At 42.0% G+C, this 18,398-nt stretch overlaps 1 protein-coding gene across 2 annotated transcripts in view; it reads left to right on the top strand.

Annotated features, from left to right (window-relative positions):
- The first annotated feature begins 4,666 nt into the window (after positions 1 to 4,666).
- Positions 4,667 to 18,398, top strand: part of CNTN5 (contactin 5) — a 1,103,706-nt gene continuing 1,089,974 nt past the window's right edge. For both annotated transcript variants that reach the window (XM_075266105.1, XM_075266104.1), the window contains exon 1: positions 4,667 to 5,053. The gene's annotated coding sequence lies outside the window, so the exon portion shown is untranslated. The remainder of the gene's footprint in view (positions 5,054 to 18,398) is intronic.

The raw sequence follows: 18,398 nt of genomic DNA, 5'->3' as shown, positions 1-18,398 counted from the left end.
ACGTGCACGTCCACCTAAATGCTGGTGGACACACATGTTCAGCCAATCTCCCAACATTAAGGTCATTGCATTGTCACCCTTGGTTCATTGCTGAGAAATAACTTGCCACCATATTTGTAGGACGCTCTAGGTAGGTGGAAGTAATAAGGGATTATATTGTTTACCTGCCCGAGGGGCACAATTTATATTATGTTTTCTTGTGATTTGGATAATGTTTTATTTAATACAGTACTATTATGTGCAGAAGGTCCTTCCCGGTCCATTAGACGTCAATGGTCCCATGGGTTGCGATGACCAGGGGGGTGGTGAGGTGCAGGAGGGACAAGCTGGAGAAGACAACAGAGAGGAAGGACATGCTATCTGACTGGGAAGTCTAGGTGGAAAAAAAAGCAAGAGATGGGGCAAGAAGACCAATTGTCTGGGGAAGCAGACCTAGACGCAGTGACCCAAGTAATGTGGGGGAAACAAGCCTAATGATAGGTCAAAAATCAGCATACAGCAGGAGGCAACCATCTTGGAAACCACTGAGGATCAAGAATCAGTGTACAGCAGGAGGCAGGCAACTTGGAAACCACTGAGGATCAAGAATCAGTATACAGCAGGAGGCAACCATCTTGGAAGCCATTGAGGATCAAGAATCAGCATACAGCAGGAGGCAGGCATCTTGGAAGCCATTGAGGATCAAGAATCAGCATACAGCAGGAGGCAGGCATCTTGGAAGCCATTGAGGATCAAGAATCAGCATACAGCAGGAGGCAGGCATCTTGGAAGCCAGGGGGGATCAAGAATCAGCATACAGCAGGAGGCAGCCATCTTGGAAACCATTGAGGATCAAGAACAAGCATACAGCAGGAGGCAACTTGGAAGCCATTGAGGATCAAGAATCAGCATACAGCAGGAGGCAGCCATCTTGGAAACCATTGAGGATCAAGAATCAGCAGACAGCAGGAGGCAACCATCTTGGAAACCATTGAGGATCAAGAATCAGTATACAGCAGGAGGCAACCATCTTGGAAACCATTGAGGATCAAGAATCAGGATACAGCAGGAGGCAACCATCTTGGAAGCTAGGGAGGATCAAGAATCAGCATACAGCAGGAGGCAGCCATCTTGGAAGCTAGTGAGTGGTGATGTAGGGAGGCACGGGTGTATATTCTACCCAATTATCACCAGAGGATGGAATTATTCCGCTCCATTTGTATGAGGATGAGGAGTCTCCCCTTGTACAGGTCAGACGCCTAGTGACTTAGGATCTCCTACTTTCCTGAATATTGTTCCTGCTTCTTCAACCAAGTCTAAGACTTTAGTAAAACCCGTTAAGTCAACAATCTGGTTGTCATTCTTGCGTCCCACCCTGCACACGTTACAGTGTGCATACATAATATGTGTAGGTTTGTTTTTTGGCAAGCGCTATACCATATGTGCTAGAAAGTGATTCTAAATATGTGACATTTTTTGTTACATTTTTTATATTTTGCTTTTTGATCTTTTTTAGAGCTTACTTCTTATCTTCTTTATTTTCGCCTAGTTACAATGTATTGTGTGATCGGTTTCCTATATGCTACTATGTTTTCCTCCTTGTCATTGTGACATTGTGCCATTGTTAGGGTAACACTTAGTATCCTGGTGACCTGTTCAAAGAGGGGGCGACTCTTTGATCGTACTGAGGACAGGTGTGATGCTTGACATCATAGCAGGAGCCAAAGTGTCACATTCATTAGAGCCGAGTGCCATGGCATTCTCGGAGGACTCATTGTATAGTGTCATGAAAAATAGCTTCATAGAATAGAGCCTCTTAAAGGGATTTTTCAGAACTTACTGTATATATTGATGACCTATTTTTAGGATACCGGAGGTCTTCTATACCTCACTTCTGGGGGGTTTGACACCCCAGAACCCCACTTCTCGGCTGGTTGAAGAGGCCACTGTGTTTGGGTGTAAGGGTTGTGTATGTTCTCCTTGTGTTTGCAAGGGTTTCCTCCCATACTCCAAAGCCATGCTGATATGGTTGATATGATTAGCTTGTCAATGTCTGCAGAATAACATTTATTTACATAGTATGGCGCCACCTAGTGTGCAAAGTGCATAGCAATGTCCATGTCCACTTCATGAGCAGAGTGCTGGTGGACACACATGCTGTGTTATTTGTCTCCATAGCCATGCATAGGGATCATTTGCTACTGCAGAAGGAGCAGGATTGTAACAGTATGGCTGAGAATACTCTTGTGATAAGGGTAAGAAGGAGCTAGATTGTCTGCTGCCATAGGGAGAAGGAGACTGATTCTGTTCAGAATTCATTCTAGTAGGACAGATAAGCAGCATGGTATCACTGGTTGTTCAAAGTGTATAGCGCCAAAGTGTATGTCCACCTAATAAGTAAAGTGCTAGTGGACACACATGATCAGTGACTCCCCTTACATTCACTATTTGCATAGTGATCCTCTGTTCACAGCAGAAAAATAGCTTCTTGTCCTGCTTGCCATTGCAGTAGGTGATAGTATAATTGAGAAGTCTCCTTCTGTAGGGGAAGTAAGAAGGAACTATATTGTCAGCTGCCAGAGGATGAAGGAGACTGATACTTTTTATAGTTCATCCAAGCAGGACAGATAAACAGCAGTGACATTTACTTACATAGTATGGCGCCACCCAGTAATCAAAGTGTCTAACAATGTACATGTTTATCTAATGAGTAGGTGGCAGTATAGCTGAGAAGTCTCTTTCTTTAGGGGAAGTAAGACGAGATTACATTGTTAGCTGCCAGAGGAGGAAGGAGACTGATACTGTTCATAGTTCACTCTATCAGGACAGACAAGCAGCAGTGAAGAACTATTGACTTAAATAGTATGGTGCCACCTAGTGTTCAAAGTTTACAACAATGTGCATGTCCACCCAATCAGCAGGGTTTTGGTGGACAAACATGCTCAGTCTCTCTCCCTACAATAGGTCTCTACATAGTGATGCTATAGGCAATCTAGAGCAGGGGTAGGGAACCTTTGGCTCTACAGCTGTTGCAAAACTACAACTCCCAGCATGCATATTTCCTCTGCCGTTCTTGGAACGCCCATGAAAATGAATGGAGCATGTTGGGAGTTGAAGTTACACAGCAGCTGGAGAGCCGAAAGTTCCCTACCCCTGATCTAGAGGAATAGTGTTGTGCTGTGCTGCTTGCAGTAGGTGGCAGTATAGCTGAGAGGTCTCCTTCCATAGCAGAAGTAATGCAGGACTATAGCCGCCCACTGCCAGAGGGGGCAGGAGACTGATTCTGTTCAGAGTCTGTACTAACATGATAGATTAGCAGCAGCACCAAAGGACACTTGAAAGCAAAAATTCAGAGAACGACATTTTCTTTGATTTTACAACAGCCATGAATCGTCTTTAAGGACTTTCGATCTGAAAATGATTCATGGGATAATCCCTTTAAGAAAAAAAAAACAAGTCTGAGTGAAGTTACAGCAAACCCACGATGACTGCACGATAGGCAATCCTCAGTAAACAGAAGGCGACGCTCTGCCCCATCCAACTGACACAAGGAGAAAAAAAATGAGACTTCCCAATTCTCCAGTCAAATTATAAATGTAGAGATTGTCGACCTTAATATGTTACGTGCCAGATAGTTTGCCGCTTTGACAGCTGATTATACCTCAGAGAAATCTGTTTCTCTCCCCCCCCTCCTCCCACTTGTCATGGACTCTCCCAGTCTCTCTCAGACTCCTGGGCTCCCAGACTGTAAGGCAGAGCGGTGGATTGAAACCATTGATGTCTGTCTGGCTCTTGCGTTACCCGCTGCCCTCCTCATTTGTGCACATATGACCAGCCACTAAATGTCACGTCACGGGAACTGCTGTGCATTTTATTCACTGAGCATCATAGCAGCAGTTTCACGCCTTAGGGGCTGCCTTGCCGGTGACTAGCAGCTTATGCAGCAGTGATTGGCTGCAGATTAATGAAAAAATAATGAAGCATGATGTGCAAAAATAAAAAAAGACACCATCCCGGTATGAAAGACATGCCAATTATAATGCAGCCGGATTGGATTTGCAACATCAGACAAGTGGATACCAACATTATATCATTAGGCGGCTGCGGCATGTAAATATGTGTCTGAACAAGCCGCAGTCAATGTCAAAATATTTGCAATAATTGTAGCAAATTGTCCAAATGTTGCAGGGAATGAGACACAATGTCAAAATATTTGCAATAATTGTAGCAAATTGTCCAAATGTTGCAGGGAATGAGATACAATGTCAAAATATTTGCAATCATTGTAGCAAATTGTCCAAACGTTACAATTTTATTGTGATGACTGTCCTACCATTGCAACATTGCGTTGCAGCGAATGTGTAACCCGCAACTTGCAACATTGTATCTATATATAGGCGATCGCCCCTCTTCCTCAGCCCCAGACATTGCATTTTGTAAGTTCTAAGGCTACGTTTAGGCTGTCATTTCCACATAGGAACATGGTGATGTGCTATGAGTCAGTAAAACAGGTAGAATAGAGGATGACGGAGCGAAAGAGATGGGAAAAACGCAAACATACCAGGAGAGGGAGGTATGAAAAAGGAGAATTTCACTTCCAGCCAGTGAGAAAAGTAATGAGGAAAAAGCAAGAGAGAGAGAGAGAGCGAGAGAGCGGATTGAGGGAGTATAAGAAGGGAATAAAAAAAAAAGGAAAGAATGAGGTAGGGGAGGAGGGAGGAGAGACGCGGCTCACAAGAAGGACACAGCCAGTGAGAGGCGCCCAGCTGCACTGAAAAGGGAAAGCATTGGATGAAAAATTGTTATACACAAAGCACCGAGCAGAAAAGGTGCATCACCTATCTCCTATACCCAGAGAGTGTGGCATGGGCACAGAGAGCCGGCCGCTGGAGCTCAGGCGCGGATACCTGGACCTGGACATACATTAGACATACTGGAATGCTGGACAGTTCCCTTAGGACAACCTCAGAAACTCCTTCCCTCTGGCTGGAGATCACAGACAACTGACTTTACCTAATAGTGGAATGATACAGCGAGACAAGCAGTGACAGACAGGAATCCTATGGCAGGCCAGGTAAGGGCTCTTACATCTCCTTCACATGGCATGGACTTTTCTCCAGCGTTTCTATGGGCAGGCTTCTGCAAGGTGGCAAGCTGGGGTGTTGTGTGGCTACAGGAAGTTCTGCAGGATTGCGTTGGATTTGGGGTCTTGCATGGTTGGGAGTAAGTTGGGCTCTAGGATATGGAGTGGTGGTTGAACAGGTGTCTGAGCATTCAACAGAGCTGCCTCACCCCTTGACATAGAGCAATGGGTTTTGCTGTAGTGGGGCTCACTTTATGGCGGAGAGTCTTAGAGATGATTGGGGCAAAGTTTTGCTGGAGTAATGGGCTGAGTAGACTGACTTAAAGGAATACTTACTATTTTTATTTTGGGGTTTGGATTATTACACGTGCAAGTTATGAGGTGTGAGATGCGCTGAGTTATTACATAATATTGTGCGCTGTCGCTTTAAATGATGGTGTATTTAAAAGCCATACTATGGACTGTCTTATTATAGTATGTATAGCGTGTGAGTGCGTGTTCATGTTGTCACGTTGCTTTGTTATGAATATTTCACCTAAACAATATATAAGTATCAGAGATGTAGCAGAGCTGAGTTTGTCATTTGGTTCAACGCATTGTAACACCAGGTAAAGCCGCGGCGTGATCTCAATTCAGATATAATATCTTTAGGGACAAGTCAATGACATATTCAACCCTGCTACATCCGGGTATGTTAAACCAAGAACTTTCCGTATATTGCGTTCACTTTAAGTCTATCCCCGGCTTCTATTGGCTGCTCTGAGCATTCCTCCATAGTAGAGAGTTTTAGAGTAGGAATGTGTCAGATACTTATAGTAGACGCGAGTATGCGACATCGATACCTTGTGCTAGTCATGATATCCATGTCTAATCTATCTACAGTATCTATCTATCTATCTATCTATCTATCTATCTATCTATCTATCTCCTATCTATCTATCTATCTATCTATCTATCTATCTATCTATCTATCTATCCATCCATCCATCTATCTATCTCTCATATATATCTATCCATCCATCCATCCATCCATCCATCCATCCATCCATCCATCCATCCATCCATCTATCTATCTCTCATATATATCTATCTACATTATCTATCTATCTATCTAATTATCTATCTCATATCTATCTCCTATCTATCTATCTATCTATCTATCTATCTATCTATCTATCTATCATCTATCTAACTCCCATATCTATCTATCTATCTATCTATCTATCTATCTATCTATCTATCTATCTATCTATCTATCTATCTCTCATATATATCTATCTATCTATCTATCTATCTATCTATCTATCTATCTATCTATCTATCTCTCATATATATATATATATATATATCTACATTATCTATCTATCTATCTATCTATCTATCTATCTATCTATCTATCTATCTATCTATCTATCTAACTCCCATATCTATCTATCTATCTATCTATCTATCTATCTATCTATCTATCTATCTATCTATCTATCTATCTATCTATCATGGAGTCTTCACCAGATAAACCATTGACTTAGGACTTCAGACTCCAAACTTCCATCCAGATGACCACACGTATCTAGAAACCTGTTGCAGTGTCGCATCTACATTGTATATTGTGGGCCCAGGAGAAAACACCCAACGGGACCTTTCCTTGTCTCACTAAAGGAACCCAATGACCCAAATTTAGATGCATAGCCATGTTCTTTGTGAAGTGGGTGGATTTAGAGGAATCTTTGAGGAAGGTCTAAGATCAAAGAGTTTGGATTTCTCTAAAAAGTATCTATAGACAATGAGAATTGGTTGGGTAAACTTGGCTATTATGGTGGGATATGTAAGATTTATGGAGGGCTATAGATGTTAGATGGGTGCAACTGGTGCACAAAGATTTAGCTGTACCAATGATTACCAAGGTGTATCTATAATGACCAGGGTGTACTATAATCACCAGGGTGTACCTATATTGACCACGATGTACTATACTATAATGACCAGAGTTTACTATAATGACCAGGGTGTACTATAATGACCAGGGTGTACTATAATGACCAGGGTACACTATAATGACCAGGGTGTACTATAATGACCAGGGTGCACTATAATGACCAGGGTGTACTATAATGACCAGGGTGTACTATAATGACCAGGATGTACTATAATGACCAGGGTGCACTATAATGACCAGGGTGTACTATAATGACCAGGATGTACTATAATGACCAGGGTGCACTATAATGACCAGGGTGTACCTATAATGACCAGGGTGCACTATAATGACCAGGGTATACTATAATGACCAGGGTGCACTATAATGACCAGGGTGTACTATAATGACCAGGATGTACTATAATGACCAGGGTGCACTATAATGACCAGGGTGTACTATAATGACCAGGGTGTACTATAATGACCAGGATGTACTATAATGACCAGGGTGCACTATAATGACCAGGATGTACTAAAATGACCAGGGTGCACTATAATGACCAGGGTGTACTATAATGACCAGGGTGTACTATAATGACAAGGGTGCACTATAATAACCAGGGTGCACTATAATGACCAGGGTGTACTATAATGACCAGGGTGCACTATAATGACCAGGGTGTACTATAATGACCAGGGTGTACTATAATGACCAGGATGTACTATAATGACCAGGGTGCACTATAATGACCAGGATGTACTATAATGACCAGGGTGCACTATAATGACCAGGATGTACTAAAATGACCAGGGTGCACTATAATGACAAGGGTGCACTATAATAACCAGGGTGCACTATAATGACCAGGGTGTACTATAATGACAAGGGTGCACTATAATGACCAGGGTGCACTATAATGACAAGGGTGTACTATAATGGCCAGGGTGCACTATAATGACCAGGGTGTAATATAATGGCCAGGGTGCACTATAATAACCAGGGTGCACTATAATGACCAGGGTGTACCTATAACGACCAGGGTGTACCTATAACGACCACGGTGTACCTATAATGACCAGGGTGTACTATAATGACCAGGGTGCACTATAATGACCAGGGTGCACTATAATGACCAGGGTGTACTATAATGACCAGGGTGCACTATAATGACCAGGGTGTACTATAATGACCAGGGTGCACTATAATGACCAGGGTGTACTATAATGACCAGGGTGCACTATAATGACCAGGGTGCACTATAATGACCAGGGTGTACTATAATGACCAGGGTGCACTATAATGACCAGGGTGTACTATAATGACCAGGGTGCACTATAATGACAAGGGTGCACTATAATGACCAGGGTGTACTATAATGACCAGGGTGCACTATAATGACCAGGGTGCACTATAATGACCAGGGTGTACTATAATGACCAGGGTGCACTATAATGACCAGGGTGCACTATAATGACCAGGGTGCACTATAATGACCAGGGTGCACTATAATGACCAGGGTGTACTATAATGACCAGGGTGCACTATAATGACCAGGGTGCACTATAATGACCAGGGTATACTATAATGACCAGGGTGTACTATAATGACCCGGGTGTACCAATAATGAATTAGGTGGTGGAACGTCGAGCTAGGAGGGACTTATTTAGATCTACCGTATATAGATTGGTGGGGATGAGAAGGACATCACCATATATGAAATGGACCATGACTGATACAAAGCTCGGACCTCGCCATTTATATACACATTACAATTAAAGTGGTTTATCCCCTATCCCCAAACTCCTGACTAGTGGATATCTGGCCAATGGGACCCCCACCCATCATGAGAATGGGGGTCACTGAGTGCCCTGTGTAAACGGAGTACCATTCCACGAACTTACATGGGACTGTCAAATCTATGCAGCTGGCTGTCCCCTTCATTTCCATATACAGTGTTACATAATTCACACAGGGGACTCGGGAACCCCCATTCTCATGATGCCGGGGGTCCCAGTGGTTATACACATATCTCCTGTCCTATATCCATTATTAGTGCAAAACCCCACTAACACACGCTTAAAAAAGAAGGATCTTCTTTTAATCCTGAAACAGCGCCACCCTCGGACGTAGACCATGTCCGGTATTGCAGCTCAACGTCATTAATTCAAAAATGCAATACCAGCCACAGCCTACGCACAAGAGTGGTGCTGTTTCTGCCCCCTTTTTTCCCGATTCTAGACAATCCCTTTAAATGTATATACTATACTCCCCCTCCAGCTATACCAAACACAATTGTTTTAGGACTAAAGCCATAAATCGCTGATGGGGGGATGAAGGAATCCTCCTCAGCATGTTACGTGGTCATTTTTTGCGCGGCCATAAAACGTAAATGACTTTTTTAATAGCGGCCGCTCGTTTGTGTTGTTTAGTAATAAAAAGGTTTGCCTTTTGTGAGTCTCCGGGGGGGTTTACTGAAGCAAAAGTCAAAATTTAATAGAGAAATAGCGTTTTCCAATTACATCGGAAGCTTCTAATTTTAACAGGATAAGAAATTATTAATTTTGTATCCGGCGCCAATTTTTTTCCGTAGGATTCCGGATTACTACTACAAGACATGATTCAGATCCTTCTAAGAACATGGGGAAGGTCCCGGTCAGAGTCCTGTACAGTAGTTTCTTGCAAAACTACAATTCCCAGCATGCCCTGACATCCAACAACCGTCTGTGCATGCTGGGAATTGTAGTTTCGGAAAGTCGCAAGTCATGTTATAAAGTAATCACGACGCCCCAAATGCAAATCTAAGACATAACAATGTCGGCTCTGCTACATCCCTATTATATAAGTCTTAAAATCTGCTCCTAGATCGTAATAGCTTTACCTTTTGCAACTTATATGCTCTAAAACCGAGCGCTATGAATCCTTTGTAAGTGTCTACGTCTTTATCGGTCAGAATTGGGACTATTCGATATCCCTTACTTAATGAAGTGTGTAATACTAGTATTAACCACTAGAGGGAGGTTAAAGCTTCTTCTTCCTTCCACGATCAAGTTTTCCAAGGAAAAAAAAATTTCCTTGGAATAATTGACAAGTGATCTCAGAACTGTACCGGCTGTTCGTCTTGTACAGGTGTAGCAGAGCCGAGTTTGTTGGAGTGGCAGAGCTGAGTTATCTATAGAGTCACCTTCATCCGGGGAGCTCACAAGTGGCAGTAAAATAACACGCTCAGCTCTGCTACATCTATGTAATATGTTGTTTCCCGTTTTCAATGTATGATGAACACTTATAATGAAGACGCGATCAGGACAAACATATAGTATCGTACGTGACTCCATCTGTCGCGAATTTGGTTTATTATAATGAAAAAAATCGGAAATTTAGCTAATTTGCTCAAGTAGTCGCAAAAACAAATATAGAGATGGACAGAATGCAGATGGAGGGGATTTTAGTGATGCAATGGGGGTCTATAGACCGTGCCCTGTATTCAGCGATATCGGGACAGCGCCAGGCATGAGCAGCCGTCATGACGGTGCCGGTGGTGCCGGCAATTAACTTGGCTAATTAAAGGCACTCAATCTAAATGCTAGAATTTATCATTTTTTATGACCTTCTGGAAGAGCAAAATCCACAATAATCGCAACGTACAATTGTACAATCTATAATTACAACCTGCTATACCGCACTTACCTAAAGGTGCGGATACATTATAGGGATGGGGATACTAAGGCGTTATAGGGTATGTAAATGGAAAGGGTTTCATTGTTTTAAAATTTTAGAAACAGCGCCACTCTTGTTGAAAGGCAGTGTTTGGTATTGCAGGCCAGTCAGATTTAGAGGCTTTCGGTCAATGGCCAGTCTGGTAAGTCTGAGACCTGATTTGAGTCAATTTGGGATTACAAACACATGGTTCAAAGCTGCGCTGTACCAGTGTCTGTTCTGGAGAGAAGCTGCTTATAGGAATGGCTGATCTATGGAAAAGCCAAAAGTTATCCCCCATTGATCTGATATTGGTGACCTATTCTTGGGATATGAAGGTCATCAATATTAATATCCCAGTAAACATTAAGGTTAGGCTACGTTCACACACAACAGATTGTGTTGCAGAAATCTATGTGTTTGTGCATAAAACAAACCCATTCAGAAGGGAACGATGGAACTTTAAGATGATAGGAGAAATGTCTGCCATGTATAAACATACCCTTATGTATCATAGTTGGGGTGGTTTCTTACACATCTTGCAATGGGGCCAAAAAGGTTTACATCAGTTAATAGTCTCTGCTCCACTGATTCTGGAACAGTTGGAATTTTTTCTCTAGCCCCCACCATTCCCGAGCAATCAATGCTGTTAGTTGTGCTATTTAGTCTCTGTATTGTCATGAGGCAGTGTCAGGCAGGAGCAGACAAGGGGTGTGACTCTGAGCTCTGACACTGGCTGCCTCTGATTGGAGCTCTGAGTCACGCCCCCTGCCTGACACCGCCCTTCTAACATTACAGAGCTAAAACAGCATATCAGACACCAAAACTAACTGCGCTTGTTACTCAGGAACGGTGGGGGCTAGAGAGAAAATTCCAACTGTGCTGGATTCAGTGGAGCAGTGACTATTAATTGATGTAAATAGCTGGACTTTTGGAAGTGGTGCAACTACCCCTCCATATGCACAACTATCCTATACTTCCCTACCAAGGTTTTGCTGTTTTCATGCACCAGTCACTTTGCTTTGACTACTTTCACATGTTTGGTTGACAAGTATTTATGAGACAGAAATCCAAGGCTGACGCTCAGATTTCTGCTATAGATTTTTGCCTTGACAGGCTGCTGTTGTAGGTTACAGATCTGAACGAGGATTAGCCGCATTGTCATATGCTGGGTCTTTTTTTTTATTTTTTTGCAAAATTCACAAAAATAAGCAACATGTCAAAAATTTAAGTAATATACAAAAAGAATCAGACCAGAGTCCAGTGCAGGCAAACAAGGGCAAGCCAAACACCAAACATGAATGGTCCAGCAGGGATGGGGCTCAAAAACTATTAATCAATACATTAAAGTAAAAAACATTGGCATCCACGACACGTACGCGTTTCGAATGTCTCCATGACTATGAAGGAAAGCATCGCTTGAAACGGACCATGCAGGCCGATGGTTTTGATTTTTAATGTATTGATTAAAAGTTAAGTTTTAGATTTTTGACCCTCCTCTGTGCTGCACCATTTCCTGTTTGGTTTTTGGGGTTCATTAATTTTCAAAATTTTTCCAAATTTTCCATGGCATAGGAACTGGGTTGCATCTATGAGATGTAGATTGTTGTTGAATTTTTATTGTTTCATCCTGGATTTCAGATTAAAATGGACAAGGTACTCCACGTCCAATCAGATCCATGTGATCAAGTCCTTAAAGGGGATTTTTAGGCACTCTAGAAATCCCAGAGGCCCTGGACTAGGTGGAATAAACAAGAGCCCTGAATCTCTGTAGCAACATCGGGTTCCCCGTTCCATTCCGGAACTGGCCAGCCAAAGGCATAACTTGAAGCACCTGGGCCACAGTGCAAATCTGTAATGGGGCTCCTAAAATACCACATGTAGTTTAGAATGGTGGTATCTTTATGTGGCAGAAAGTATAGAGGGATGCAGTCGGAGATTCTTAGTGTGTGGATGTAGAGTCCGAACTAGGGTTGAGCGATCGTGTTCGGAAAAGATCGGATTCCAATCGCCGATCAGGAAAATTTCACGATCGCGATCGGAATTCCGAACACAATATTTTTAGGTGGGATCGAGATCGGTGATTATTTCTCACAATGCTTTGCTACTGGCCAAGCATTGTGGGAAAAGCTAACAATGTTAGCCTTCACACTGAGTATACACTCCGCTCAGAATACTCAGTGTGAAGGCTCCACTGCGGTTCCATAGGAATGAATGGAAGCAGCCGGCAAACAGCCTTAACCCCCTGCGCACCAGCTGTGTCCATTCATTCTAATGGGAGACTAGCTAACATCTCTAGTAGCTACTTACCTGCAGAGATGGCTGCTCCGGTGCCCGGTGTTCTCCTTCTTCTTCACCTCGCTGCCCCCGCCTCCCAGGTTAGTGTTAAAGAGCTAGGATGAAGGCGGGGCTTGTGGCTTAGGAGAGTGTGGGCAGGTACAGGGCGGGGAGACGTGATGTCTCCTCTCCCAGTACCCGCCCACACTCTCCTAACCTGGGAGGCAGGGGGCAGCGAGGCGAAGAAGAACAAGAACACCGGGCACCAGAACAGCCATCTCTGCAGGTAAGTGGACACCAGGTGGACTAAGTAGCCAGAGGATTAAAAAAAAATCCTCTGGCTACTTAGTGATTAAAAAAAAAAATCACTACACCGCGTGGATTCTAACAATTAAAGCATTCAATGGTTAGATTCCATGCTGTATAGTGAGTGGGATTGTTTTTAAAATCCGGTCTCCGATTAATAAAAAAAATCCCATTGACTTGCATTGGGATCGAGATCGGGTTCGAATGAAAAATGATCGGAAATTGGATTTCAAAATCGATCCTGAAAAGTCAAGATCGGCTCAACCCTAGTCCAAACCCTTAATATACAGTACTTGGAAAAAATGAACGTCACACTTGGATTGTGCTGAAGTGTTTTGCTTGTTCAGTCACACAGATGATGTTGTACTCTACTTCCACCGACATCATTTGTGTGAATAAATAAACAAAACACTTCAGCACAATCCAAGTGTCACGTTCATTTTTTTCCTTTTATGTGGCAGAGGGACCTTGGAGGTCTTCTCAGGGTTCAGAACATCTTAGTGACTGCTACTCCCCTGGGCAGGACCAAAAATGAAGCAACTCAGGCGGCCAATCAAGGGCCTCAGTGGTCACATGTAGGGTTGAGCCGTTCTTGAGATTTCAGGATCGATTTTAAAATCCGATTTCCGATCATTTTCCAGCCGACCCCGATCCTGATCGTAGAATTTGCTCAATCGCCGATGGGGATCCGATCTTTCCTGATCCCGATCGCTCGACCCTAATTGTATATTATATATACAGTGAGGTTGAGCCGATCTTGAGATTTCAAAATCCAATTTTTCGATTATTTTCCAGCCGATTCCGAAATTTTCTCGATCGCCGATCGGGATCCGATCTTTCCCAATCGCTCAACCCTAGTCACATGTTGAATACTGATGACATCACTGCTAATACCCAACATGTGAATTCTGAGGACAGAGAGTGACTGTAGAGGATGAAATGGGGGATCTGATGCTAGAAAAGGGACTGGGGGTTAGTAAGTATCGGTATCAGGGGTTGAAGCAGAGATAGCCCTTTGGGGGCGCTATAATTCAGCATCTCCTACACTATATCTATACAGCCACCATGTGTGGCCCGAGCTCTGCTCCCTGGCTATACAGCACATGTACTATACTATACATACCCTATAAAGAATTCACAGCCGAAAAGACTGAAGTGTTCTATAAATCCACAAAGAATAAAGTCTCCGACTTTACTGCGAGATCTTTCTCTTATTAGGTCACTGGAAGATTTACTTCCTTAAAAACCGAATGAAGAAAATGTGAGCTAACGATGAAGTCGACTGTACGAGGCCGGGAGGAAAAAAGGATATTGACTAACAAGTGCTCAGTGACTCTCTATAAGTGTCTGACAACAGGAGAGTCTTGTGAGAGCTCTGCCCGGCCGTGAGAAAGCATCAAGAGGATGGCACAGCAGAGCTGAGGTAGTGCAGGAGCCAGTGCTGCGCGATCACAACCCCACATGGTGGATGTTACAGCAAGTGTAAGGCTCGGGGTACACAATGACGTTGGCCGTGACCAATGATCCCTGTGTCGCCCTACAACTCCCTCACTCATGTTAGTGAATAGAGTCACATTGCAACACAAGGGTCCCACAAATACTGATCAATGTGACTTCATGATTGAAGGAGTCGCTGGGCAACATGGAAGAGTCTAGTTGCAACCAAAGTCACCATGAGGTCCTAGCCTTACAGATCACAATCACTAGTGCTGGTTATAGTGAGTAATGTGATGTCAGGAATGCCAGATCCCCTCTACAAAAAATGAAATCTATTTTTTTTAGAAAAAGACCGTTTTTGGCAGAAGTCGGCAGGGAGGTTGTTCCCGCTGCCATCTTGGAGAACTAAGCACAGATCTTCTGCGGATGTAGACTTGCTCCAATCCGTCTGTCTCTTCATGTCATCCCAGACAGACTGGATGATGTTAAGATCAGAGCTCTGTGGGGCCATATTAAGGTGTGTGTATAGATAGATAGATAGATAGATAGATAGATAGATAGATAGATAGATAGGAGATAGATAGATAGATAGATAGATAGATAGATAGATAGATAGATAGATAGATAGGAGATAGATAGATAGATAGATAGGAGATAGATAGATAGATAGATAGATAGATAGATAGATAGATAGATAGATAGGAGATAGATAGATAGGAGATAGAGTGATAGATAGATAGATAGATAGATAGATAGATAGATAGATATTAGATAGATAGATAGGAGATAGATAGATAGATAGATAGATAGATAGGAGATAGATAGATAGATAGATAGATAGATAGATAGGAGATAGATAGATAGATAGATAGATAGATAGATAGATAGGAGATAGATAGATAGATAGATAGATAGATAGATAGATAGATAGGAGATAGATAGATAGATAGATAGATAGATAGATAGATAGATAGATAGATAGGAGATATATAGATAGATGATAGATAGATAGATAGATAGATAGATAGATAGATAGATGATAGATAGATAGATAGATAGATAGATAGATGATAGATAGATAGATAGATAGATAGATAGATAGATAGATAGATATTAGATAGATAGATAGGAGATAGATAGATAGATAGATAGATAGATAGATAGATAGATAGATAGATAAATATTAGATAGATATCTTTTTATTATATTATTTTGATTCCTATAATTAGATAGGAATCAAAATAAATAAATCAGCTGCTGCAATGTTCTATGAAAACTTGAAATTCTTCCCTATAGAAAGTGACCGGGATACCGACAATCACAAATACAATAGATTCCATAGAGCCTGTGTATATAGTGTATAGTTTAACTATGTGAGCCCCGACTACCCCGTGTTCAGCACCAGATAGATAGATAGATAGATAGATAGATAGATAGATAGGAGATAGATAGATAGATAGATAGATAGATAGATAGATAGGAGATAGATAGATAGATAGATAGATAGATAGATAGATAGGAGATAGATAGATAGATAGATAGATAGATAGATAGATAGATAGGAGATGGATGGATAGATAGATACATAGGAGATAGATAGATAGATAGATAGATAGATAGATAGATAGATATGAGATAGATAGAGTAGATAGGTAGATAGATAGATAGATAGATAGATAGATAGATAGATACATAGGAGATAGATTGATAGATAGATAGATAGATAGATAGATAGATAGATAGATATGAGATAGATACAGTAGATAGATAGATAGATAGATAGATAGATAGATAGATAGATAGATAGAATATAGATAGATAGATAGATAGATAGATAGATATGAGAGATACAGTAGATAGATAGATAGATAGATAGATAGATAGATAGATAGATAGAATATAGATAGATAGATAGATAGATAGAATATAGATAGATAGATAGATAGATAGATAGATAGATAGATAGATAGATAGATTCAGGTATATGTTACTATAGAGCTAGTCTGTAATATATGTAATTTTCTACCACTACATTCCCTTTAAATATATATTATATACTCAGACTATGCAGAAGGGGTTAATGTTGGCCCGCGCTCCGTCACAATGTATCACCGATGGCCGCTTATAATTTTACAGGTTTGTAAAATAAATTCAGAGCTTCTGTAAATAACTCTCGGATTCGCCATCTCGAAATATATTGCTCAGTAAAGCAACAATCCAGGCGGCTTTCCATTTTATTCACATGAACACCGGTCTTGTGATCCATGAATTCTATGAAAGGGCTGCAGCGCCCGGGGAGGGAGAATGACACTTGTATGCTATAGCCGCCTGATCAATACTACGTTGCTGAATTTCACCTGCTGTATATACAAGCAGCTGCACGGTATATAGCCAGGGTGTTGTCTAATGAGCCTGTCAACATCGCCGCAGCTTTAACTGGAGCGTCAAAATAATTGCAGTAAATGTTTCCACAGCGCTGGGGATGAGGCTGCTGCGGCTGGACCGGATCCAGTATGGCCCTGCTTAGTCGGGTGAAACCATGGAAGCGGCCGCTTAATTATTACATTGCCAGAAATCATCATCATCATCATCATAGGGACTCAAAGCGCGATATATTGAGTTCTGTCTTACTAAAGATGTTTTTCAGACCAAAAAAAATCTGATTATTTTAATAGAAACAGCGCTGCTGTTGTTCACAGGCTGTGCCAGGTATTGCAAGTCGACCTATTATTTTACTTATGTATTCCAATGCATTATTTCCTATAAAAGTCATATAATAATTGAAGGAGTTTTACAGGAGTTGAACATTTATGACCTATCTTTGGGATAGGTCATCAATATGCAATCACCTGGCACTCTCACTGATCAGCAGCTTGAAGAGATTGTGGCACCACGAGCACGGTGGTGATTTCTTTATTTCGATGATGTCATGTACATCTGTAACATGGTACTGTGGTAGCTCATTCCTATTCAAGTTATGGGCTGAACTGCAATACCAAGCACAGCCACTGAACAATGGATGGCGCTACACTTGGCAATTGGTGAAGAGTAGGGTTGAGCCGATCTTGAGATTTCAGGATCGATTTTAAAATCCGATTTCTGATCATTTTCCAGCTGGTTCCAATCGTGAAATTTGCTCGATCGCCGATCTGGATCCGATCTTTCCCGATCCCCCAACCCTATTCATGATATATACATGAATAGGGTTCAGCCAATCTTAAGATAACCTCTGACCTCGATCCTGCCGGAAAAGATCGGGATCGGAATTCCGATCGCGATCGTGAAATTTACTCGATCGCCGATCGGAATCCGATCTTTTCTGATCCCGATCGCTCAACCCTAGTGAAGAGTCATCAAGGCTCACGGGAATGTCGTGGCTTCTTCAAGCAGCTGTGAGGGGTCACAGGGGTCAGTCTGGGAAATCACCTTTAATCTAATGGGTATCCTCCATTCGTCATACTCATTAGATATATATGGGGGACCCCAAACTCCTCAAACTCTCTACACCATGGCAGATGTTGGGGATGGAGCAGTATAGATAGGACCATTGGGTTTCAGTTGCCTAATCCCTTTGTTCTCGAGAGGAATCTGGTGGTGATTTTCTTCTTCCTTCTTTCAGTCCAATACTGCTTGGCCCTACTAAGCATGCATGTGCATGGGGTAGTCACGAGGAATAGCTTATCGCCTATGGCTACATAGTTACAT

Source organism: Leptodactylus fuscus, chromosome 2 (assembly GCF_031893055.1).
Source record: "Leptodactylus fuscus isolate aLepFus1 chromosome 2, aLepFus1.hap2, whole genome shotgun sequence".
NCBI lineage: Eukaryota > Metazoa > Chordata > Amphibia > Anura > Leptodactylidae > Leptodactylus > Leptodactylus fuscus.
This window is presented reverse-complemented; position numbering and strand designations above follow the sequence as displayed.